The sequence below is a fragment of the Stegostoma tigrinum genome, unplaced genomic scaffold, assembly GCF_030684315.1.
Source record: "Stegostoma tigrinum isolate sSteTig4 unplaced genomic scaffold, sSteTig4.hap1 scaffold_329, whole genome shotgun sequence".
Lineage (NCBI taxonomy): Eukaryota > Metazoa > Chordata > Chondrichthyes > Orectolobiformes > Stegostomatidae > Stegostoma > Stegostoma tigrinum.
In genome coordinates, this window is record NW_026728257.1 from 116,335 (window position 1) to 141,665 (window position 25,331).

Here is a 25,331-nt window from a genome sequence, read left to right on the forward strand (position 1 = left end):
GTGCCCGTGAGGCTGCCTGGCCGAGTCGGAGTGCTGTGGGACGGCGGGGAGCGGGTTTTCCCGGGCGAGGGGCCGATCCCGAGGAAGGGGAGCAGTTCCGAGGCCGTGGCCGGGTGAGGCGCGCCTCTCGAAGGGGAGGAATTTGAATTTCGGCTGCATTGAGGGTAGCTGCCCCGCTGTGGTGGTTTTTCGGAGCCTGAGCCCGAGCGGGGCGTCGGTTCCCGAGGTGGGCAGGAGTCGCTGTGCCCGTGAGGCTGCCTGGCCGAGTCGGAGTGCTGTGGGACGGCGGGGAGCGGGTTTTCCCGGGCGAGGGGGCGATCCCGAGGAAGGGGAGCGATTTGGAGGCCGTGGCCGGGTGAGGCGCGCCTTTCGGAGGGGAGGAATTTGAATTTCGGCTGCATTGAGGGTAGCTGCCCGCTGTTGTGGGTTTTTGGAGCCTGAGCCCGAGCGGGGCGTCGGTTCCCGAGGTGGGCAGGAGTCGCTGTGCCCGTGAGGCTGCCTGGCCGAGTCGGAGTGCTGTGGGACGGCGGGGAGCGGGTTTTCCCGGGCGAGGGGCCGATCCCGAGGAAGGGGAGCAGTTCCGAGGCCGTGGCCGGGTGAGGCGCGCCTTTCGGAGGGGAGGAGTTTGAATTTCGGCTGCATTGAGGGTAGCTGCCCCGCTGTGGTGGTTTTTCGGAGCCTGAGCCCGAGCGGGGCGTCGGTTCCCGAGGTGGGCAGGAGTCGCTGTGCCCGTGAGGCTGCCTGGCCGAGTCGGAGTGCTGTGGGACGGCGGGGAGCGGTTTTTCCCGGGCGAGGGGGCGACCCCGAGGAACTCGGCCGGCGGGGAGGCGTTCCGGCCCGGGCGAGGGGCGCGGACCCGACCGGAGACGTCCAAAACCTTGAAAGGGGTAAGCGGGAAAAGGTCAGCAAAGTGCCCGAAGCAGTAAGGCGAAAAAGCCGTCGGAACCTCCGAAAATGTCCAAAAGCGTGAAATCAGTAACCAGGAAAATGCATAAAAATGGCCAAAAGTGTGAAATCAGTAAGCAGGAAAAGTCGGGAAAAGTGTCTAAAAATGCTTGGAAATCTGAGGAAAATGCCCGAAAATGAGGCCCCTCGGTCGGGAGGAGGAAGTCGAAAATCCCCGTGCCCGACGAGGGAAGTCAGTAACCAGAAGGAAAAACTTAGAAAAAAATTCTAAGTGTCAAAAAAAATTCTAAGTGTCAAAAAAAATTCTAAGTGTCAAAAAAAATTCTAAGTGTCAAAAAGAATTCTAAGTGTCAAAAAAATTCTAAGTGTCAAAAAAATTCTAAGTGTCAAAAAAAATTCTAAGTGTCAAAAAGAATTCTAAGTGTCAAAAAAAATTCTAAGTGTCAAAAAAAATTCTAAGTGTCAAAAAGAATTCTAAGTGTCAAAAAAATTCTAAGTGTCAAAAAAATTCTAAGTGTCAAAAAAAATTCTAAGTGTCAAAAAGAATTCTAAGTGTCAAAAAAAATTCTAAGTGTCAAAAAAAATTCTAAGTGTCAAAAAAAATTCTAAGTGTCAAAAAAAATTCTAAGTGTCAAAAAAAATTCTAAGTGTCAAAAAAAATTCTAAGTGTCAAAAAAATTCTAAGTGTCAAAAAAAATTCTAAGTGTCAAAAAAAATTCTAAGTGTCAAAAAAAATTCTAAGTGTCAAAAAAAATTCTAAGTGTCAAAAAAATTCTAAGTGTCAAAAAAAATTCTAAGTGTCAAAAAAAATTCTAAGTGTCAAAAAAAATTCTAAGTGTCAAAAAGAATTCTAAGTGTCAAAAAAAATTCTAAGTGTCAGAAAGGGAAATGAGTAACCAAGAAGAGAAATGAGTAACCAAGAAATCAGTAACCAACAGGAGAAATGAGTAACCAAGAAGAGAAATGAGTAACCAAGAAATCAGTAACCAACAGGAGAAATGAGTAACCAACGGGAGAAATGAGTAACCAACGGGAGAAATGAGTAACCAACGGGAGAAGTCAGTAACCAACGGGAGAAATCAGTAACCAAAGGGAGAAGTCAGTAACCAACGGGAGAAATCAGTAACCAACAAGAGAAATGAGTAACCAACGGGAGAAATCAGTAACCAAAGGGAGAAGTCAGTAACCAACGGGAGAAATCAGTAACCAAGCTTATTTTTGGTTGGTTACTGACTTCTCCGTTCAACTTGGAGCTGCCCTTGTGCACGATCAAGGAGGGGTATTATCCGCCACGGGGGCTTAATTTTCGCCTAAGGGGAGCGATTTGGAGGCCGTGGCCGGGTGAGGCGCGCCTCTCGAAGGGGAGGAATTTGAATTTCGGCTGCATTGAGGGTAGCTGCCCCGCTGTGGTGGTTTTTCGGAGCCTGAGCCCGAGCGGGGCGTCGGTTCCCGAGGTGGGCAGGAGTCGCTGTGCCCGTGAGGCTGCCTGGCCGAGTCGGAGTGCTGTGGGACGGCGGGGAGCGGGTTTTCCCGGGCGAGGGGGCGATCCCGAGGAAGGGGAGCGATTTGGAGGCCGTGGCCGGGTGAGGCGCGCCTTTCGGAGGGGAGGAATTTGAATTTCGGCTGCATTGAGGGTAGCTGCCCGCTGTTGTGGGTTTTCGGAGCCTGAGCCCGAGCGGGGCGTCGGTTCCCGAGGTGGGCAGGAGTCGCTGTGCCCGTGAGGCTGCCTGGCCGAGTCGGAGTGCTGTGGGACGGCGGGGAGCGGGTTTTCCCGGGCGAGGGGCCGATCCCGAGGAAGGGGAGCAGTTCCGAGGCCGTGGCCGGGTGAGGCGCGCCTTTCGGAGGGGAGGAGTTTGAATTTCGGCTGCATTGAGGGTAGCTGCCCCGCTGTGGTGGTTTTTCGGAGCCTGAGCCCGAGCGGGGCGTCGGTTCCCGAGGTGGGCAGGAGTCGCTGTGCCCGTGAGGCTGCCTGGCCGAGTCGGAGTGCTGTGGGACGGCGGGGAGCGGTTTTTCCCGGGCGAGGGGGCGACCCCGAGGAACTCGGCCGGCGGGGAGGCGTTCCGGCCCGGGCGAGGGGCGCGGACCCGACCGGAGACGTCCAAAACCTTGAAAGGGGTAAGCGGGAAAAGGTCAGCAAAGTGCCCGAAGCAGTAAGGCGAAAAAGCCGTCGGAACCTCCGAAAATGTCCAAAAGCGTGAAATCAGTAACCAGGAAAATGCATAAAAATGGCCAAAAGTGTGAAATCAGTAAGCAGGAAAAGTCGGGAAAAGTGTCTAAAAATGCTTGGAAATCTGAGGAAAATGCCCGAAAATGAGGCCCCTCGGTCGGGAGGAGGAAGTCGAAAATCCCCGTGCCCGACGAGGGAAGTCAGTAACCAGAAGGAAAAACTTAGAAAAAAATTCTAAGTGTCAAAAAAAATTCTAAGTGTCAAAAAAAATTCTAAGTGTCAAAAAAAATTCTAAGTGTCAAAAAGAATTCTAAGTGTCAAAAAAATTCTAAGTGTCAAAAAAATTCTAAGTGTCAAAAAAAATTCTAAGTGTCAAAAAGAATTCTAAGTGTCAAAAAAAATTCTAAGTGTCAAAAAAAATTCTAAGTGTCAAAAAAAATTCTAAGTGTCAAAAAAAATTCTAAGTGTCAAAAAAAATTCTAAGTGTCAAAAAAAATTCTAAGTGTCAAAAAAATTCTAAGTGTCAAAAAAAATTCTAAGTGTCAAAAAAAATTCTAAGTGTCAAAAAAAATTCTAAGTGTCAAAAAAAATTCTAAGTGTCAAAAAAATTCTAAGTGTCAAAAAAAATTCTAAGTGTCAAAAAAAATTCTAAGTGTCAAAAAAAATTCTAAGTGTCAAAAAGAATTCTAAGTGTCAAAAAAAATTCTAAGTGTCAGAAAGGGAAATGAGTAACCAAGAAGAGAAATGAGTAACCAAGAAATCAGTAACCAACAGGAGAAATGAGTAACCAAGAAGAGAAATGAGTAACCAAGAAATCAGTAACCAACAGGAGAAATGAGTAACCAACGGGAGAAATGAGTAACCAACGGGAGAAATGAGTAACCAACGGGAGAAGTCAGTAACCAACGGGAGAAATCAGTAACCAAAGGGAGAAGTCAGTAACCAACGGGAGAAATCAGTAACCAACAAGAGAAATGAGTAACCAACGGGAGAAATCAGTAACCAAAGGGAGAAGTCAGTAACCAACGGGAGAAATCAGTAACCAAGCTTATTTTTGGTTGGTTACTGACTTCTCCGTTCAACTTGGAGCTGCCCTTGTGCACGATCAAGGAGGGGTATTATCCGCCACGGGGGCTTAATTTTCGCCTAAGGGGAGCGATTTGGAGGCCGTGGCCGGGTGAGGCGCGCCTTTCGAAGGGGAGGGATTTGAATTTCGGCTGCATTGAGGGTAGCTGCCCGCTGTTGTGGGTTTTTGGAGCCTGAGCCCGTTCAACTTGGAGCTGCCCTTGTGCACGATCAAGGAGGGGTATTATCGGCCACGGGGGCTTAATTTTCGCCTAAGGGGAGCGATTTGGAGGCCGTGGCCGGGTGAGGCGCGCCTTTCGAAGGGGAGGGATTTGAATTTCGGCTGCATTGAGGGTAGCTGCCCGCTGTTGTGGGTTTTTGGAGCCTGAGCCCGTTCAACTTGGAGCTGCCCTTGTGCACGATCAAGGAGGGGTATTATCGGCCACGGGGGCTTAATTTTCGCCTAAGGGGAGCGATTTGGAGGCCGTGGCCGGGTGAGGCGCGCCTCTCGAAGGGGAGGGATTTGAATTTCGGCTGCATTGAGGGTAGCTGCCCGCTGTTGTGGGTTTTTGGAGCCTGAGCCCGTTCAACTTGGAGCTGCCCTTGTGCACGATCAAGGAGGGGTATTATCGGCCACGGGGGCTTAATTTTCGCCTAAGGGGAGCGATTTGGAGGCCGTGGCCGGGTGAGGCGCGCCTCTCGAAGGGGAGGGATTTGAATTTCGGCTGCATTGAGGGTAGCTGCCCGCTGTTGTGGGTTTTTGGAGCCTGAGCCCGAGCGGGCCGTCGGTTCCCGAGGTGGGCAGGAGTCGCTGTGTCCATTCAACTTGGAGCTGCCCTTGTGCACGATCAAGGAGGGGTATTATCCGCCACGGGGGCTTAATTTTCGCCTAAGGGGAGCGATTTGGAGGCCGTGGCCGGGTGAGGCGCGCCTTTCGAAGGGGAGGAATTTGAATTTCGGCTGCATTGAGGGTAGCTGCCCGCTGTTGTGGGTTTTTGGAGCCTGAGCCCGTTCAACTTGGAGCTGCCCTTGTGCACGATCAAGGAGGGGTATTATCGGCCACGGGGGCTTAATTTTCGCCTAAGGGGAGCGATTTGGAGGCCGTGGCCGGGTGAGGCGCGCCTTTCGAAGGGGAGGGATTTGAATTTCGGCTGCATTGAGGGTAGCTGCCCGCTGTTGTGGGTTTTTGGAGCCTGAGCCCGTTCAACTTGGAGCTGCCCTTGTGCACGATCAAGGAGGGGTATTATCGGCCACGGGGGCTTAATTTTCGCCTAAGGGGAGCGATTTGGAGGCCGTGGCCGGGTGAGGCGCGCCTTTCGAAGGGGAGGGATTTGAATTTCGGCTGCATTGAGGGTAGCTGCCCGCTGTTGTGGGTTTTTGGAGCCTGAGCCCGTTCAACTTGGAGCTGCCCTTGTGCACGATCAAGGAGGGGTATTATCGGCCACGGGGGCTTAATTTTCGCCTAAGGGGAGCGATTTGGAGGCCGTGGCCGGGTGAGGCGCGCCTTTCGAAGGGGAGGGATTTGAATTTCGGCTGCATTGAGGGTAGCTGCCCGCTGTTGTGGGTTTTTGGAGCCTGAGCCCGTTCAACTTGGAGCTGCCCTTGTGCACGATCAAGGAGGGGTATTATCGGGCACGGGGGCTTAATTTTCGCCTAAGGGGAGCGATTTGGAGGCCGTGGCCGGGTGAGGCGCGCCTTTCGAAGGGGAGGGATTTGAATTTCGGCTGCATTGAGGGTAGCTGCCCGCTGTTGTGGGTTTTTGGAGCCTGAGCCCGTTCAACTTGGAGCTGCCCTTGTGCACGATCAAGGAGGGGTATTATCCGCCACGGGGGCTTAATTTTCGCCTAAGGGGAGCGATTTGGAGGCCGTGGCCGGGTGAGGCGCGCCTTTCGAAGGGGAGGGATTTGAATTTCGGCTGCATTGAGGGTAGCTGCCCGCTGTTGTGGGTTTTCGGAGCCTGAGCCCGTTCAACTTGGAGCTGCCCTTGTGCACGATCAAGGAGGGGTATTATCCGCCACGGGGGCTTAATTTTCGCCTAAGGGGAGCGATTTGGAGGCCGTGGCCGGGTGAGGCGCGCCTTTCGAAGGGGAGGAATTTCAATTTCGGCTGCATTGAGGGTAGCTGCCCGCTGTTGTGGGTTTTTGGAGCCTGAGCACGACCGGGGCGTCGGTTCTCGAGGTGGGCAGGAGTCGCTGTGCCCGTGAGGCTGCCTGGCCGAGTCGGAGTGCTGTGGGACGGCGGGCGGTGGTATTTAACCGGGCGAGGGGGCGATCCCGAGGAAGGGGAGCAATTTGGAGGCCGTGGCCGGGTGAGGCGCGCCTATCGAAGGGGAGGAATTTGAATTTCGGCTGCAGTGAGGGGAGCAATGAGTAGCCAAGAAGTGAAATGAGTTACCAAGAAATCAGTAACCAATGGGAGAAATGAGTAACCAAGAATAGAAATGAGGATCCAAGAAATGAGCGACCAAGAAGAGAAATGAGTAACCAAGAAATCAGTAACCAACAGGAGAAATGAGTAACCAAGAAATCAGTAACCAAGAAGGGAAATGAGTAACCAAGAAATCAATAACCAAGAAGAGAAATGAGTAAACAAGAAGTCAGTAACCAACGGGAGAAATGAGTAACCAAGAAATCAGTAAGCAAGAAGAGAAATGAGTAACCAACAGGAGAAATGAGTAACCAACGGGAGAAATGAGTAACCAACGGGAGAAATGAGTAACCAACGGGAGAAGTCAGTAACCAACGGGAGAAATGAGTAACCAAGAAGAGAAATGAGTAACCAAGAAATCAGTAACCAACAGGAGAAATGAGTAACCAAGAAGAGAAATGAGTAACCAAGAAGTCAGTAACCAAGGGGAGAAATGAGTAACCAGGAAATCAGTAAGCAAGAAGAGAAATGAGTAACCAAGAAATCAATAACCAAGAAGCGAAATGAGTAACCAACAAGCCAGTAACCAACGGGAGAAATGAGTAACCAAGAAGAGAAATGAGTAACCAAGAAATCAGTAACCAAGAACATAAATGAGTAACCAAGAAGTCAGTAACCAACGGGAGAAATGAGTAACCAAGAAGAGAAATGAGTAACCAAGAAATCAGTAACCAAGAAGAGAAATGAGTAACCAAGAAGTCAGTAACCAACGGGAGAAATGAGTAACCAACAGGAGAAATGAGTAACCAAGAAATCAGTAACCAACAGGAGAAATGAGTAACCAACAGGAGAAATGAGTAACCAAGAAGAGAAATGAGTAACCAAGAAATCAGTAACCAACAGGAGAAATGAGTAACCAAGAAGAGAAATGAGTAACCAAGAAATCAGTAACCAACAGGCGAAATGAGTAACCAACGGGAGAAATGAGTAACCAAGAAATCAGTAACCAAGAAGAGAAATGAGTAACCAAGAAGTCAGTAACCAACGGGAGAAATGAGTAACCAAGAAGAGAAATGAGTAACCAAGAAATCAGTAACCAACAGGAGAAATGAGTAACCAACAGGAGAAATGAGTAACCAAGAAGAGAAATGAGTAACCAAGAAATCAGTAACCAACAGGAGAAATGAGTAACCAACGGGAGAAATGAGTAACCAAGAAATCAGTCACCAACAGGAGAAATGAGTAACCAACGGGAGAAATGAGTAACCAACGGGAGAAGTCAGTAACCAACGGGAGAAATCAGTAACCAAAGGGAGAAGTCAGTAACCAACGGGAGAAATCAGTAACCAAAGGGAGAAGTCAGTAACCAACGGGAGAAATCAGTAACCAACGGGAGAAGTCAGTAACCAACAAGAGAAATGAGTAACCAACGGGAGAAATCAGTAACCAAAGGGAGAAGTCAGTAACCAACGGGAGAAATCAGTAACCAAGCTTATTTTTGGTTGGTTACTGACTTCTCCGTTCAACTTGGAGCTGCCCTTGTGCACGATCAAGGAGGGGTATTATCGGCCACGGGGGCTTAATTTTCGCCTAAGGGGAGCGATTTGGAGGCCGTGGCCGGGTGAGGCGCGCCTTTCGAAGGGGAGGAATTTCAATTTCGGCTGCATTGAGGGTAGCTGCCCGCTGTTGTGGGTTTTTGGAGCCTGAGCCCGAGCGGGCCGTCGGTTCCCGAGGTGGGCAGGAGTCGCTGTGTCCATTCAACTTGGAGCTGCCCTTGTGCACGATCAAGGAGGGGTATTATCCGCCACGGGGGCTTAATTTTCGCCTAAGGGGAGCGATTTGGAGGCCGTGGCCGGGTGAGGCGCGCCTTTCGAAGGGGAGGAATTTGAATTTCGGCTGCATTGAGGGTAGCTGCCCGCTGTTGTGGGTTTTTGGAGCCTGAGCCCGTTCAACTTGGAGCTGCCCTTGTGCACGATCAAGGAGGGGTATTATCGGCCACGGGGGCTTAATTTTCGCCTAAGGGGAGCGATTTGGAGGCCGTGGCCGGGTGAGGCGCGCCTTTCGAAGGGGAGGGATTTGAATTTCGGCTGCATTGAGGGTAGCTGCCCGCTGTTGTGGGTTTTTGGAGCCTGAGCCCGTTCAACTTGGAGCTGCCCTTGTGCACGATCAAGGAGGGGTATTATCGGCCACGGGGGCTTAATTTTCGCCTAAGGGGAGCGATTTGGAGGCCGTGGCCGGGTGAGGCGCGCCTTTCGAAGGGGAGGGATTTGAATTTCGGCTGCATTGAGGGTAGCTGCCCGCTGTTGTGGGTTTTTGGAGCCTGAGCCCGTTCAACTTGGAGCTGCCCTTGTGCACGATCAAGGAGGGGTATTATCGGCCACGGGGGCTTAATTTTCGCCTAAGGGGAGCGATTTGGAGGCCGTGGCCGGGTGAGGCGCGCCTTTCGAAGGGGAGGGATTTGAATTTCGGCTGCATTGAGGGTAGCTGCCCGCTGTTGTGGGTTTTTGGAGCCTGAGCCCGTTCAACTTGGAGCTGCCCTTGTGCACGATCAAGGAGGGGTATTATCGGCCACGGGGGCTTAATTTTCGCCTAAGGGGAGCGATTTGGAGGCCGTGGCCGGGTGAGGCGCGCCTCTCGAAGGGGAGGGATTTGAATTTCGGCTGCATTGAGGGTAGCTGCCCGCTGTTGTGGGTTTTTGGAGACTGAGCCCGTTCAACTTGGAGCTGCCCTTGTGCACGATCAAGGAGGGGTATTATCGGCCACGGGGGCTTAATTTTCGCCTAAGGGGAGCGATTTGGAGGCCGTGGCCGGGTGAGGCGCGCCTCTCGAAGGGGAGGGATTTGAATTTCGGCTGCATTGAGGGTAGCTGCCCCGCTGTGGTGGTTTTTCGGAGCCTGAGCCCGAGCGGGGCGTCGGTTCCCGAGGTGGGCAGGAGTCGCTGTGCCCGTGAGGCTGCCTGGCCGAGTCGGAGTGCTGTGGGACGGCGGGGAGCGGGTTTTCCCGGGCGAGGGGGCGATCCCGAGGAAGGGGAGCGATTTGGAGGCCGTGGCCGGGTGAGGCGCGCCTTTCGGAGGGGAGGAATTTGAATTTCGGCTGCATTGAGGGTAGCTGCCCGCTGTTGTGGGTTTTCGGAGCCTGAGCCCGAGCGGGGCGTCGGTTCCCGAGGTGGGCAGGAGTCGCTGTGCCCGTGAGGCTGCCTGGCCGAGTCGGAGTGCTGTGGGACGGCGGGGAGCGGGTTTTCCCGGGCGAGGGGCCGATCCCGAGGAAGGGGAGCAGTTCCGAGGCCGTGGCCGGGTGAGGCGCGCCTTTCGGAGGGGAGGAGTTTGAATTTCGGCTGCATTGAGGGTAGCTGCCCCGCTGTGGTGGTTTTTCGGAGCCTGAGCCCGAGCGGGGCGTCGGTTCCCGAGGTGGGCAGGAGTCGCTGTGCCCGTGAGGCTGCCTGGCCGAGTCGGAGTGCTGTGGGACGGCGGGGAGCGGTTTTTCCCGGGCGAGGGGGCGACCCCGAGGAACTCGGCCGGCGGGGAGGCGTTCCGGCCCGGGCGAGGGGCGCGGACCCGACCGGAGACGTCCAAAACCTTGAAAGGGGTAAGCGGGAAAAGGTCAGCAAAGTGCCCGAAGCAGTAAGGCGAAAAAGCCGTCGGAACCTCCGAAAATGTCCAAAAGCGTGAAATCAGTAACCAGGAAAATGCATAAAAATGGCCAAAAGTGTGAAATCAGTAAGCAGGAAAAGTCGGGAAAAGTGTCTAAAAATGCTTGGAAATCTGAGGAAAATGCCCGAAAATGAGGCCCCTCGGTCGGGAGGAGGAAGTCGAAAATCCCCGTGCCCGACGAGGGAAGTCAGTAACCAGAAGGAAAAACTTAGAAAAAAATTCTAAGTGTCAAAAAAAATTCTAAGTGTCAAAAAAAATTCTAAGTGTCAAAAAAAATTCTAAGTGTCAAAAAAATTCTAAGTGTCAAAAAAATTCTAAGTGTCAAAAAAAATTCTAAGTGTCAAAAAGAATTCTAAGTGTCAAAAAAAATTCTAAGTGTCAAAAAAAATTCTAAGTGTCAAAAAAATTCTAAGTGTCAAAAAAAATTCTAAGTGTCAAAAAAAATTCTAAGTGTCAAAAAAAATTCTAAGTGTCAAAAAAAATTCTAAGTGTCAAAAAAAATTCTAAGTGTCAAAAAAAATTCTAAGTGTCAAAAAAAATTCTAAGTGTCAAAAAAAATTCTAAGTGTCAAAAAGAATTCTAAGGGTCAAAAAAAATTCTAAGTGTCAAAAAAAATTCTAAGTGTCAAAAAGAATTCTAAGTGTCAAAAAAAATTCTAAGTGTCAAAAAGAATTCTAAGTGTCAAAAAAAATTCTAAGTGTCAGAAAGGGAAATGAGTAACCAAGAAGAGAAATGAGTAACCAAGAAATCAGTAACCAACAGGAGAAATGAGTAACCAAGAAGAGAAATGAGTAACCAAGAAATCAGTAACCAACAGGAGAAATGAGTAACCAACGGGAGAAATGAGTAACCAACGGGAGAAATGAGTAACCAACGGGAGAAGTCAGTAACCAACGGGAGAAATCAGTAACCAAAGGGAGAAGTCAGTAACCAACGGGAGAAATCAGTAACCAACAAGAGAAATGAGTAACCAACGGGAGAAATCAGTAACCAAAGGGAGAAGTCAGTAACCAACGGGAGAAATCAGTAACCAAGCTTATTTTTGGTTGGTTACTGACTTCTCCGTTCAACTTGGAGCTGCCCTTGTGCACGATCAAGGAGGGGTATTATCGGCCACGGGGGCTTAATTTTCGCCTAAGGGGAGCGATTTGGAGGCCGTGGCCGGGTGAGGCGCGCCTTTCGAAGGGGAGGGATTTGAATTTCGGCTGCATTGAGGGTAGCTGCCCGCTGTTGTGGGTTTTTGGAGCCTGAGCCCGTTCAACTTGGAGCTGCCCTTGTGCACGATCAAGGAGGGGTATTATCGGCCACGGGGGCTTAATTTTCGCCTAAGGGGAGCGATTTGGAGGCCGTGGCCGGGTGAGGCGCGCCTCTCGAAGGGGAGGGATTTGAATTTCGGCTGCATTGAGGGTAGCTGCCCGCTGTTGTGGGTTTTTGGAGCCTGAGCCCGTTCAACTTGGAGCTGCCCTTGTGCACGATCAAGGAGGGGTATTATCGGCCACGGGGGCTTAATTTTCGCCTAAGGGGAGCGATTTGGAGGCCGTGGCCGGGTGAGGCGCGCCTCTCGAAGGGGAGGAATTTGAATTTCGGCTGCATTGAGGGTAGCTGCCCCGCTGTGGTGGTTTTTCGGAGCCTGAGCCCGAGCGGGGCGTCGGTTCCCGAGGTGGGCAGGAGTCGCTGTGCCCGTGAGGCTGCCTGGCCGAGTCGGAGTGCTGTGGGACGGCGGGGAGCGGGTTTTCCCGGGCGAGGGGCCGATCCCGAGGAAGGGGAGCGGTTCCGAGGCCGTGGCCGGGTGAGGCGCGCCTCTCGAAGGGGAGGAATTTGAATTTCGGCTGCATTGAGGGTAGCTGCCCCGCTGTGGTGGTTTTTCGGAGCCTGAGCCCGAGCGGGGCGTCGGTTCCCGAGGTGGGCAGGAGTCGCTGTGCCCGTGAGGCTGCCTGGCCGAGTCGGAGTGCTGTGGGACGGCGGGGAGCGGGTTTTCCCTGGCGAGGGGGCGACCCCGAGGAACTCGGCCGGCGGGGAGGCGTTCCGGCCCGGGCGAGGGGCGCGGACCCGACCGGAGACGTCCAAAACCTTGAAAGGGGTAAGCGGGAAAAGGTCAGCAAAGTGCCCGAAGCAGTAAGGCGAAAAAGCCGTCGGAACCTCCGAAAATGTCCAAAAGCGTGAAATCAGTAACCAGGAAAATGCATAAAAATGGCCAAAAGTGTCAAATCAGTAAGCAGGAAAAGTCGGGAAAAGTGTCTAAAAATGCTTGGAAATCTGAGGAAAATGCCCGAAAATGAGGCCCCTCGGTCGGGAGGAGGAAGTCGAAAATCCCCGTGCCCGACGAGGGAAGTCAGTAACCAGAAGGAAAAACTTAGAAAAAAATTCTAAGTGTCAAAAAAAATTCTAAGTGTCAAAAAAAATTCTAAGTGTCAAAAAAAATTCTAAGTGTCAAAAAGAATTCTAAGTGTCAAAAAAATTCGAAGTGTCAAAAAAAATTCTAAGTGTCAAAAAAAATTCTAAGTGTCAAAAAAAATTCTAAGTGTCAAAAAAAATTCTAAGTGTCAAAAAAATTCTAAGTGTCAAAAAAAATTCTAAGTGTCAAAAAAAATTCTAAGTGTCAAAAAAAATTCTAAGTGTCAAAAAAAATTCTAAGTGTCAAAAAGAATTCTAAGTGTCAAAAAAAATTCTAAGTGTCAGAAAGGGAAATGAGTAACCAAGAAGAGAAATGAGTAACCAAGAAATCAGTAACCAACAGGAGAAATGAGTAACCAAGAAGAGAAATGAGTAACCAAGAAATCAGTAACCAACAGGAGAAATGAGTAACCAACGGGAGAAATGAGTAACCAACGGGAGAAATGAGTAACCAACGGGAGAAGTCAGTAACCAACGGGAGAAATCAGTAACCAAAGGGAGAAGTCAGTAACCAACGGGAGAAATCAGTAACCAACAAGAGAAATGAGTAACCAACGGGAGAAATCAGTAACCAAAGGGAGAAGTCAGTAACCAACGGGAGAAATCAGTAACCAAGCTTATTTTTGGTTGGTTACTGACTTCTCCGTTCAACTTGGAGCTGCCCTTGTGCACGATCAAGGAGGGGTATTATCCGCCACGGGGGCTTAATTTTCGCCTAAGGGGAGCGATTTGGAGGCCGTGGCCGGGTGAGGCGCGCCTTTCGAAGGGGAGGGATTTGAATTTCGGCTGCATTGAGGGTAGCTGCCCGCTGTTGTGGGTTTTTGGAGCCTGAGCCCGAGCGGGGCGTCGGTTCCCGAGGTGGGCAGGAGTCGCTGTGCCCGTGAGGCTGCCTGGCCGAGTCGGAGTGCTGTGGGACGGCGGGGAGCGGGTTTTCCCGGGCGAGGGGCCGATCCCGAGGAAGGGGAGCAGTTCCGAGGCCGTGGCCGGGTGAGGCGCGCCTTTCGGAGGGGAGGAGTTTGAATTTCGGCTGCATTGAGGGTAGCTGCCCCGCTGTGGTGGTTTTTCGGAGCCTGAGCCCGAGCGGGGCGTCGGTTCCCGAGGTGGGCAGGAGTCGCTGTGCCCGTGAGGCTGCCTGGCCGAGTCGGAGTGCTGTGGGACGGCGGGGAGCGGTTTTTCCCGGGCGAGGGGGCGACCCCGAGGAACTCGGCCGGCGGGGAGGCGTTCCGGCCCGGGCGAGGGGCGCGGACCCGACCGGAGACGTCCAAAACCTTGAAAGGGGTAAGCGGGAAAAGGTCAGCAAAGTGCCCGAAGCAGTAAGGCGAAAAAGCCGTCGGAACCTCCGAAAATGTCCAAAAGCGTGAAATCAGTAACCAGGAAAATGCATAAAAATGGCCAAAAGTGTGAAATCAGTAAGCAGGAAAAGTCGGGAAAAGTGTCTAAAAATGCTTGGAAATCTGAGGAAAATGCCCGAAAATGAGGCCCCTCGGTCGGGAGGAGGAAGTCGAAAATCCCCGTGCCCGACGAGGGAAGTCAGTAACCAGAAGGAAAAACTTAGAAAAAAATTCTAAGTGTCAAAAAAAATTCTAAGTGTCAAAAAAAATTCTAAGTGTCAAAAAAAATTCTAAGTGTCAAAAAGAATTCTAAGTGTCAAAAAAATTCTAAGTGTCAAAAAAATTCTAAGTGTCAAAAAAAATTCTAAGTGTCAAAAAGAATTCTAAGTGTCAAAAAAAATTCTAAGTGTCAAAAAAAATTCTAAGTGTCAAAAAAAATTCTAAGTGTCAAAAAAAATTCTAAGTGTCAAAAAAAATTCTAAGTGTCAAAAAAAATTCTAAGTGTCAAAAAAATTCTAAGTGTCAAAAAAAATTCTAAGTGTCAAAAAAAATTCTAAGTGTCAAAAAAAATTCTAAGTGTCAAAAAAAATTCTAAGTGTCAAAAAAATTCTAAGTGTCAAAAAAAATTCTAAGTGTCAAAAAGAATTCTAAGTGTCAAAAAAAATTCTAAGTGTCAAAAAGAATTCTAAGTGTCAAAAAAAATTCTAAGTGTCAGAAAGGGAAATGAGTAACCAAGAAGAGAAATGAGTAACCAAGAAATCAGTAACCAACAGGAGAAATGAGTAACCAAGAAGAGAAATGAGTAACCAAGAAATCAGTAACCAACAGGAGAAATGAGTAACCAACGGGAGAAATGAGTAACCAACGGGAGAAATGAGTAACCAACGGGAGAAGTCAGTAACCAACGGGAGAAATCAGTAACCAAAGGGAGAAGTCAGTAACCAACGGGAGAAATCAGTAACCAACAAGAGAAATGAGTAACCAACGGGAGAAATCAGTAACCAAAGGGAGAAGTCAGTAACCAACGGGAGAAATCAGTAACCAAGCTTATTTTTGGTTGGTTACTGACTTCTCCGTTCAACTTGGAGCTGCCCTTGTGCACGATCAAGGAGGGGTATTATCCGCCACGGGGGCTTAATTTTCGCCTAAGGGGAGCGATTTGGAGGCCGTGGCCGGGTGAGGCGCGCCTTTCGAAGGGGAGGGATTTGAATTTCGGCTGCATTGAGGGTAGCTGCCCGCTGTTGTGGGTTTTTGGAGCCTGAGCCCGTTCAACTTGGAGCTGCCCTTGTGCACGATCAAGGAGGGGTATTATCGGCCACGGGGGCTTAATTTTCGCCTAAGGGGAGCGATTTGGAGGCCGTGGCCGGGTGAGGCGCGCCTTTCGAAGGGGAGGGATTTGAATTTCGGCTGCATTGAGGGTAGCTGCCCGCTGTTGTGGGTTTTTGGAGCCTGAGCCCGTTCAACTTGGAGCTGCCCTTGTGCACGATCAAGGAGGGGTATTATCGGCCACGGGGGCTTAATTTTCGCCTAAGGGGAGCGATTTGGAGGCCGTGGCCGGGTGAGGCGCGCCTTTCGAAGGGGAGGGATTTGAATTTCGGCTGCATTGAGGGTAGCTGCCCGCTGTTGTGGGTTTTTGGAGCCTGAGCCCGAGCGGGGCGTCGGTTCCCGAGGTGGGCAGGAGTCGCTGTGCCCGTGAGGCTGCCTGGCCGAGTCGGAGTGCTGTGGGACGGCGGGGAGCGGGTTTTCCCGGGCGAGGGGCCGATCCCGAGGAAGGGGAGCAGTTCCGAGGCCGTGGCCGGGTGAGGCGCGCCTCTCGAAGGGGAGGAATTTGAATTTCGGCTGCATTGAGGGTAGCTGCCCCGCTGTGGTGGTTTTTCGGAGCCTGAGCCCGAGCGGGGCGTCGGTTCCCGAGGTGGGCAGGAGTCGCTGTGCCCGTGAGGCTGCCTGGCCGAGTCGGAGTGCTGTGGGACGGCGGGGAGCGGGTTTTCCCGGGCGAGGGGGCGATCCCGAGGAAGGGGAGCGATTTGGAGGCCGTGGCCGGGTGAGGCGCGCCTTTCGGAGGGGAGGAATTTGAATTTCGGCTGCATTGAGGGTAGCTGCCCGCTGTTGTGGGTTTTTGGAGCCTGAGCCCGAGCGGGGCGTCGGTTCCCGAGGTGGGCAGGAGTCGCTGTGCCCGTGAGGCTGCCTGGCCGAGTCGGAGTGCTGTGGGACGGCGGGGAGCGGGTTTTCCCGGGCGAGGGGCCGATCCCGAGGAAGGGGAGCAGTTCCGAGGCCGTGGCCGGGTGAGGCGCGCCTTTCGGAGGGGAGGAGTTTGAATTTCGGCTGCATTGAGGGTAGCTGCCCCGCTGTGGTGGTTTTTCGGAGCCTGAGCCCGAGCGGGGCGTCGGTTCCCGAGGTGGGCAGGAGTCGCTGTGCCCGTGAGGCTGCCTGGCCGAGTCGGAGTGCTGTGGGACGGCGGGGAGCGGTTTTTCCCGGGCGAGGGGGCGACCCCGAGGAACTCGGCCGGCGGGGAGGCGTTCCGGCCCGGGCGAGGGGCGCGGACCCGACCGGAGACGTCCAAAACCTTGAAAGGGGTAAGCGGGAAAAGGTCAGCAAAGTGCCCGAAGCAGTAAGGCGAAAAAGCCGTCGGAACCTCCGAAAATGTCCAAAAGCGTGAAATCAGTAACCAGGAAAATGCATAAAAATGGCCAAAAGTGTGAAATCAGTAAGCAGGAAAAGTCGGGAAAAGTGTCTAAAAATGCTTGGAAATCTGAGGAAAATGCCCGAAAATGAGGCCCCTCGGTCGGGAGGAGGAAGTCGAAAATCCCCGTGCCCGACGAGGGAAGTCAGTAACCAGAAGGAAAAACTTAGAAAAAAATTCTAAGTGTCAAAAAAAATTCTAAGTGTCAAAAAAAATTCTAAGTGTCAAAAAAAATTCTAAGTGTCAAAAAGAATTCTAAGTGTCAAAAAAATTCTAAGTGTCAAAAAAATTCTAAGTGTCAAAAAAAATTCTAAGTGTCAAAAAGAATTCTAAGTGTCAAAAAAAATTCTAAGTGTCAAAAAAAATTCTAAGTGTCAAAAAGAATTCTAAGTGTCAAAAAGAATTCTAAGTGTCAAAAAAAATTCTAAGTGTCAAAAAAAATTCTAAGTGTCAAAAAAAATTCTAAGTGTCAAAAAAAATTCTAAGTGTCAAAAAAAATTCTAAGTGTCAAAAAAAATTCTAAGTGTCAAAAAAATTCTAAGTGTCAAAAAAAATTCTAAGTGTCAAAAAAAATTCTAAGTGTCAAAAAAAATTCTAAGTGTCAAAAAAAATTCTAAGTGTCAAAAAAATTCTAAGTGTCAAAAAAAATTCTAAGTGTCAAAAAAAATTCTAAGTGTCAAAAAAAATTCTAAGTGTCAAAAAGAATTCTAAGTGTCAAAAAAAATTCTAAGTGTCAGAAAGGGAAATGAGTAACCAAGAAGAGAAATGAGTAACCAAGAAATCAGTAACCAACAGGAGAAATGAGTAACCAAGAAGAGAAATGAGTAACCAAGAAATCAGTAACCAACAGGAGAAATGAGTAACCAACGGGAGAAATGAGTAACCAACGGGAGAAATGAGTAACCAACGGGAGAAGTCAGTAACCAACGGGAGAAATCAGTAACCAAAGGGAGAAGTCAGTAACCAACGGGAGAAATCAGTAACCAACAAGAGAAATGAGTAACCAACGGGAGAAATCAGTAACCAAAGGGAGAAGTCAGTAACCAACGGGAGAAATCAGTAACCAAGCTTATTTTTGGTTGGTTACTGACTTCTCCGTTCAACTTGGAGCTGCCCTTGTGCACGATCAAGGAGGGGTATTATCCGCCACGGGGGCTTAATTTTCGCCTAAGGGGAGCGATTTGGAGGCCGTGGCCGGGTGAGGCGCGCCTCTCGAAGGGGAGGAATTTGAATTTCGGCTGCATTGAGGGTAGCTGCCCCGCTGTGGTGGTTTTTCGGAGCCTGAGCCCGAGCGGGGCGTCGGTTCCCGAGGTGGGCAGGAGTCGCTGTGCCCGTGAGGCTGCCTGGCCGAGTCGGAGTGCTGTGGGACGGCGGGGAGCGGGTTTTCCCGGGCGAGGGGGCGATCCCGAGGAAGGGGAGCGATTTGGAGGCCGTGGCCGGGTGAGGCGCGCCTTTCGGAGGGGAGGAATTTGAATTTCGGCTGCATTGAGGGTAGCTGCCCGCTGTTGTGGGTTTTCGGAGCCTGAGCCCGAGCGGGGCGTCGGTTCCCGAGGTGGGCAGGAGTCGCTGTGCCCGTGAGGCTGCCTGGCCGAGTCGGAGTGCTGTGGGACGGCGGGGAGCGGGTTTTCCCGGGCGAGGGGCCGATCCCGAGGAAGGGGAGCAGTTCCGAGGCCGTGGCCGGGTGAGGCGCGCCTTTCGGAGGGGAGGAGTTTGAATTTCGGCTGCATTGAGGGTAGCTGCCCCGCTGTGGTGGTTTTTCGGAGCCTGAGCCCGAGCGGGGCGTCGGTTCCCGAGGTGGGCAGGAGTCGCTGTGCCCGTGAGGCTGCCTGGCCGAGTCGGAGTGCTGTGGGACGGCGGGGAGCGGTTTTTCCCGGGCGAGGGGGCGACCCCGAGGAACTCGGCCGGCGGGGAGGCGTTCCGGCCCGGGCGAGGGGCGCGGACCCGACCGGAGACGTCCAAAACCTTGAAAGGGGTAAGCGGGAAAAGGTCAGCAAAGTGCCCGAAGCAGTAAGGCGAAAAAGCCGTCGGAACCTCCGAAAATGTCCAAAAGCGTGAAATCAGTAACCAGGAAAATGCATAAAAATGGCCAAAAGTGTGAAATCAGTAAGCAGGAAAAGTCGGGAAAAGTGTCTAAAAATGCTTGGAAATCTGAGGAAAATGCCCGAAAATGAGGCCCCTCGGTCGGGAGGAGGAAGTCGAAAATCCCCGTGCCCGACGAGGGAAGTCAGTAACCAGAAGGAAAAACTTAGAAAAAAATTCTAAGTGTCAAAAAAAATTCTAAGTGTCAAAAAAAATTCTAAGTGTCAAAAAAAATTCTAAGTGTCAAAAAGAATTCTAAGTGTCAAAAAAATTCTAAGTGTCAAAAAAATTCTAAGTGTCAAAAAAAATTCTAAGTGTCAAAAAGAATTCTAAGTGTCAAAAAAAATTCTAAGTGTCAAAAAAAATTCTAAGTGTCAAAAAAAATTCTAAGTGTCAAAAAAAATTCTAAGTGTCAAAAAAAATTCTAAGTGTCAAAAAAAATTCTAAGTGTCAAAAAAATTCTAAGTGTCAAAAAAAATTCTAAGTGTCAAAAAAAATTCTAAGTGTCAAAAAAAATTCTAAGTGTCAAAAAAAATTCTAAGTGTCAAAAAAATTCTAAGTGTCAAAAAAAATTCTAAGTGTCAAAAAAAATTCTAAGTGTCAAAAAAAATTCTAAGTGTCAAAAAGAATTCTAAGTGTCAAAAAAAATTCTAAGTGTCAGAAAGGGAAATGAGTAACCAAGAAGAGAAATGAGTAACCAAGAAATCAGTAACCAACAGGAGAAATGAGTAACCAAGAAGAGAAATGAGTAACCAAGAAATCAGTAACCAACAGGAGAAATGAGTAACCAACGGGAGAAATGAGTAACCAACGGGAGAAATGAGTAACCAACGGGAGAAGTCAGTAACCAACGGGAGAAATCAGTAACCAAAGGGAGAAGTCAGTAACCAACGGGAGAAATCAGTAACCAACAAGAGAAATGAGTAACCAACGGGAGAAATCAGTAACCAAAGGGAGAAGTCAGTAACCAACGGGAGAAATCAGTAACCAAGCTTATTTTTGGTTGGTTACTGACTTCTCCGTTCAACTTGGAGCTGCCCTTGTGCACGATCAAGGAGGGGTATTATCCGCCACGGGGGCTTAATTTTCGCCTAAGGGGAGCGATTTGGAGGCCGTGGCCGGGTGAGGCGCGCCTTTCGAAGGGGAGGGATTTGAATTTCGGCTGCATTGAGGGTAGCTGCCCGCTGTTGTGGGTTTTTGGAGCCTGAGCCCGTTCAACTTGGAGCTGCCCTTGTGCACGATCAAGGAGGGGTATTATCGGCCACGGGGGCTTAATTTTCGCCTAAGGGGAGCGATTTGGAGGCCGTGGCCGGGTGAGGCGCGCCTCTCGAAGGGGAGGGATTTGAATTTCGGCTGCATTGAGGGTAGCTGCCCGCTGTTGTGGGTTTTTGGAGCCTGAGCCCGTTCAACTTGGAGCTGCCCTTGTGCACGATCAAGGAGGGGTATTATCGGCCACGGGGGCTTAATTTTCGCCTAAGGGGAGCGATTTGGAGGCCGTGGCCGGGTGAGGCGCGCCTCTCGAAGGGGAGGAATTTGAATTTCGGCTGCATTGAGGGTAGCTGCCCCGCTGTGGTGGTTTTTCGGAGCCTGAGCCCGAGCGGGGCGTCGGTTCCCGAGGTGGGCAGGAGTCGCTGTGCCCGTGAGGCTGCCTGGCCGAGTCGGAGTGCTGTGGGACGGCGGGGAGCGGGTTTTCCCGGGCGAGGGGCCGATCCCGAGGAAGGGGAGCGGTTCCGAGGCCGTGGCCGGGTGAGGCGCGCCTCTCGAAGGGGAGGAATTTGAATTTCGGCTGCATTGAGGGTAGCTGCCCCGCTGTGGTGGTTTTTCGGAGCCTGAGCCCGAGCGGGGCGTCGGTTCCCGAGGTGGGCAGGAGTCGCTGTGCCCGTGAGGCTGCCTGGCCGAGTCGGAGTGCTGTGGGACGGCGGGGAGCGGGTTTTCCCGGGCGAGGGGCCGATCCCGAGGAAGGGGAGCGATTTGGAGGCCGTGGCCGGGTGAGGCGCGCCTTTCGGAGGGGAGGAATTTGAATTTCGGCTGCATTGAGGGTAGCTGCCCGCTGTTGTGGGTTTTCGGAGCCTGAGCCCGAGCGGGGCGTCGGTTCCCGAGGTGGGCAGGAGTCGCTGTGCCCGTGAGGCTGCCTGGCCGAGTCGGAGTGCTGTGGGACGGCGGGGAGCGGGTTTTCCCGGGCGAGGGGCCGATCCCGAGGAAGGGGAGCAGTTCCGAGGCCGTGGCCGGGTGAGGCGCGCCTTTCGGAGGGGAGGAGTTTGAATTTCGGCTGCATTGAGGGTAGCTGCCCCGCTGTGGTGGTTTTTCGGAGCCTGAGCCCGAGCGGGGCGTCGGTTCCCGAGGTGGGCAGGAGTCGCTGTGCCCGTGAGGCTGCCTGGCCGAGTCGGAGTGCTGTGGGACGGCGGGGAGCGGTTTTTCCCGGGCGAGGGGGCGACCCCGAGGAACTCGGCCGGCGGGGAGGCGTTCCGGCCCGGGCGAGGGGCGCGGACCCGACCGGAGACGTCCAAAACCTTGAAAGGGGTAAGCGGGAAAAGGTCAGCAAAGTGCCCGAAGCAGTAAGGCGAAAAAGCCGTCGGAACCTCCGAAAATGTCCAAAAGCGTGAAATCAGTAACCAGGAAAATGCATAAAAATGGCCAAAAGTGTGAAATCAGTAAGCAGGAAAAGTCGGGAAAAGTGTCTAAAAATGCTTGGAAATCTGAGGAAAATGCCCGAAAATGAGGCCCCTCGGTCGGGAGGAGGAAGTCGAAAATCCCCGTGCCCGACGAGGGAAGTCAGTAACCAGAAGGAAAAACTTAGAAAAAAATTCTAAGTGTCAAAAAAAATTCTAAGTGTCAAAAAAAATTCTAAGTGTCAAAAAAAATTCTAAGTGTCAAAAAGAATTCTAAGTGTCAAAAAAATTCTAAGTGTCAAAAAAATTCTAAGTGTCAAAAAAAATTCTAAGTGTCAAAAAGAATTCTAAGTGTCAAAAAAAATTCTAAGTGTCAAAAAAAATTCTAAGTGTCAAAAAAAATTCTAAGTGTCAAAAAAAATTCTAAGTGTCAAAAAAAATTCTAAGTGTCAAAAAAAATTCTAAGTGTCAAAAAAATTCTAAGTGTCAAAAAAAATTCTAAGTGTCAAAAAAAATTCTAAGTGTCAAAAAAAATTCTAAGTGTCAAAAAAAATTCTAAGTGTCAAAAAAATTCTAAGTGTCAAAAAAAATTCTAAGTGTCAAAAAGAATTCTAAGTGTCAAAAAAAATTCTAAGTGTCAAAAAGAATTCTAAGTGTCAAAAAAAATTCTAAGTGTCAGAAAGGGAAATGAGTAACCAAGAAGAGAAATGAGTAACCAAGAAATCAGTAACCAACAGGAGAAATGAGTAACCAAGAAGAGAAATGAGTAACCAAGAAATCAGTAACCAACAGGAGAAATGAGTAACCAACGGGAGAAATGAGTAACCAACGGGAGAAATGAGTAACCAACGGGAGAAGTCAGTAACCAACGGGAGAAATCAGTAACCAAAGGGAGAAGTCAGTAACCAACGGGAGAAATCAGTAACCAACAAGAGAAATGAGTAACCAACGGGAGAAATCAGTAACCAAAGGGAGAAGTCAGTAACCAACGGGAGAAATCAGTAACCAAGCTTATTTTTGGTTGGTTACTGACTTCTCCGTTCAACTTGGAGCTGCCCTTGTGCACGATCAAGGAGGGGTATTATCCGCCACGGGGGCTTAATTTTCGCCTAAGGGGAGCGATTTGGAGGCCGTGGCCGGGTGAGGCGCGCCTTTCGAAGGGGAGGGATTTGAATTTCGGCTGCATTGAGGGTAGCTGCCCGCTGTTGTGGGTTTTTGGAGCCTGAGCCCGTTCAACTTGGAGCTGCCCTTGTGCACGATCAAGGAGGGGTATTATCGGCCACGGGGGCTTAATTTTCGCCTAAGGGGAGCGATTTGGAGGCCGTGGCCGGGTGAGGCGCGCCTTTCGAAGGGGAGGGATTTGAATTTCGGCTGCATTGAGGGTAGCTGCCCGCTGTTGTGGGTTTTTGGAGCCTGAGCCCGTTCAACTTGGAGCTGCCCTTGTGCACGATCAAGGAGGGGTATTATCGGCCACGGGGGCTTAATTTTCGCCTAAGGGGAGCGATTTGGAGGCCGTGGCCGGGTGAGGCGCGCCTTTCGAAGGGGAGGGATTTGAATTTCGGCTGCATTGAGGGTAGCTGCCCGCTGTTGTGGGTTTTTGGAGCCTGAGCCCGAGCGGGGCGTCGGTTCCCGAGGTGGGCAGGAGTCGCTGTGCCCGTGAGGCTGCCTGGCCGAGTCGGAGTGCTGTGGGACGGCGGGGAGCGGGTTTTCCCGGGCGAGGGGCCGATCCCGAGGAAGGGGAGCAGTTCCGAGGCCGTGGCCGGGTGAGGCGCGCCTCTCGAAGGGGAGGAATTTGAATTTCGGCTGCATTGAGGGTAGCTGCCCCGCTGTGGTGGTTTTTCGGAGCCTGAGCCCGAGCGGGGCGTCGGTTCCCGAGGTGGGCAGGAGTCGCTGTGCCCGTGAGGCTGCCTGGCCGAGTCGGAGTGCTGTGGGACGGCGGGGAGCGGGTTTTCCCGGGCGAGGGGGCGATCCCGAGGAAGGGGAGCGATTTGGAGGCCGTGGCCGGGTGAGGCGCGCCTTTCGGAGGGGAGGAATTTGAATTTCGGCTGCATTGAGGGTAGCTGCCCGCTGTTGTGGGTTTTTGGAGCCTGAGCCCGAGCGGGGCGTCGGTTCCCGAGGTGGGCAGGAGTCGCTGTGCCCGTGAGGCTGCCTGGCCGAGTCGGAGTGCTGTGGGACGGCGGGGAGCGGGTTTTCCCGGGCGAGGGGCCGATCCCGAGGAAGGGGAGCAGTTCCGAGGCCGTGGCCGGGTGAGGCGCGCCTTTCGGAGGGGAGGAGTTTGAATTTCGGCTGCATTGAGGGTAGCTGCCCCGCTGTGGTGGTTTTTCGGAGCCTGAGCCCGAGCGGGGCGTCGGTTCCCGAGGTGGGCAGGAGTCGCTGTGCCCGTGAGGCTGCCTGGCCGAGTCGGAGTGCTGTGGGACGGCGGGGAGCGGTTTTTCCCGGGCGAGGGGGCGACCCCGAGGAACTCGGCCGGCGGGGAGGCGTTCCGGCCCGGGCGAGGGGCGCGGACCCGACCGGAGACGTCCAAAACCTTGAAAGGGGTAAGCGGGAAAAGGTCAGCAAAGTGCCCGAAGCAGTAAGGCGAAAAAGCCGTCGGAACCTCCGAAAATGTCCAAAAGCGTGAAATCAGTAACCAGGAAAATGCATAAAAATGGCCAAAAGTGTGAAATCAGTAAGCAGGAAAAGTCGGGAAAAGTGTCTAAAAATGCTTGGAAATCTGAGGAAAATGCCCGAAAATGAGGCCCCTCGGTCGGGAGGAGGAAGTCGAAAATCCCCGTGCCCGACGAGGGAAGTCAGTAACCAGAAGGAAAAACTTAGAAAAAAATTCTAAGTGTCAAAAAAAATTCTAAGTGTCAAAAAAAATTCTAAGTGTCAAAAAAAATTCTAAGTGTCAAAAAGAATTCTAAGTGTCAAAAAAATTCTAAGTGTCAAAAAAATTCTAAGTGTCAAAAAAAATTCTAAGTGTCAAAAAGAATTCTAAGTGTCAAAAAAAATTCTAAGTGTCAAAAAAAATTCTAAGTGTCAAAAAGAATTCTAAGTGTCAAAAAAATTCTAAGTGTCAAAAAAATTCTAAGTGTCAAAAAAAATTCTAAGTGTCAAAAAGAATTCTAAGTGTCAAAAAAAATTCTAAGTGTCAAAAAAAATTCTAAGTGTCAAAAAAAATTCTAAGTGTCAAAAAAAATTCTAAGTGTCAAAAAAAATTCTAAGTGTCAAAAAAAATTCTAAGTGTCAAAAAAATTCTAAGTGTCAAAAAAAATTCTAAGTGTCAAAAAAAATTCTAAGTGTCAAAAAAAATTCTAAGTGTCAAAAAAAATTCTAAGTGTCAAAAAAATTCTAAGTGTCAAAAAAAATTCTAAGTGTCAAAAAAAATTCTAAGTGTCAAAAAAAATTCTAAGTGTCAAAAAGAATTCTAAGTGTCAAAAAAAATTCTAAGTGTCAGAAAGGGAAATGAGTAACCAAGAAGAGAAATGAGTAACCAAGAAATCAGTAACCAACAGGAGAAATGAGTAACCAAGAAGAGAAATGAGTAACCAAGAAATCAGTAACCAACAGGAGAAATGAGTAACCAACGGGAGAAATGAGTAACCAACGGGAGAAATGAGTAACCAACGGGAGAAGTCAGTAACCAACGGGAGAAATCAGTAACCAAAGGGAGAAGTCAGTAACCAACGGGAGAAATCAGTAACCAACAAGAGAAATGAGTAACCAACGGGAGAAATCAGTAACCAAAGGGAGAAGTCAGTAACCAACGGGAGAAATCAGTAACCAAGCTTATTTTTGGTTGGTTACTGACTTCTCCGTTCAACTTGGAGCTGCCCTTGTGCACGATCAAGGAGGGGTATTATCCGCCACGGGGGCTTAATTTTCGCCTAAGGGGAGCGATTTGGAGGCCGTGGCCGGGTGAGGCGCGCCTCTCGAAGGGGAGGAATTTGAATTTCGGCTGCATTGAGGGTAGCTGCCCCGCTGTGGTGGTTTTTCGGAGCCTGAGCCCGAGCGGGGCGTCGGTTCCCGAGGTGGGCAGGAGTCGCTGTGCCCGTGAGGCTGCCTGGCCGAGTCGGAGTGCTGTGGGACGGCGGGGAGCGGGTT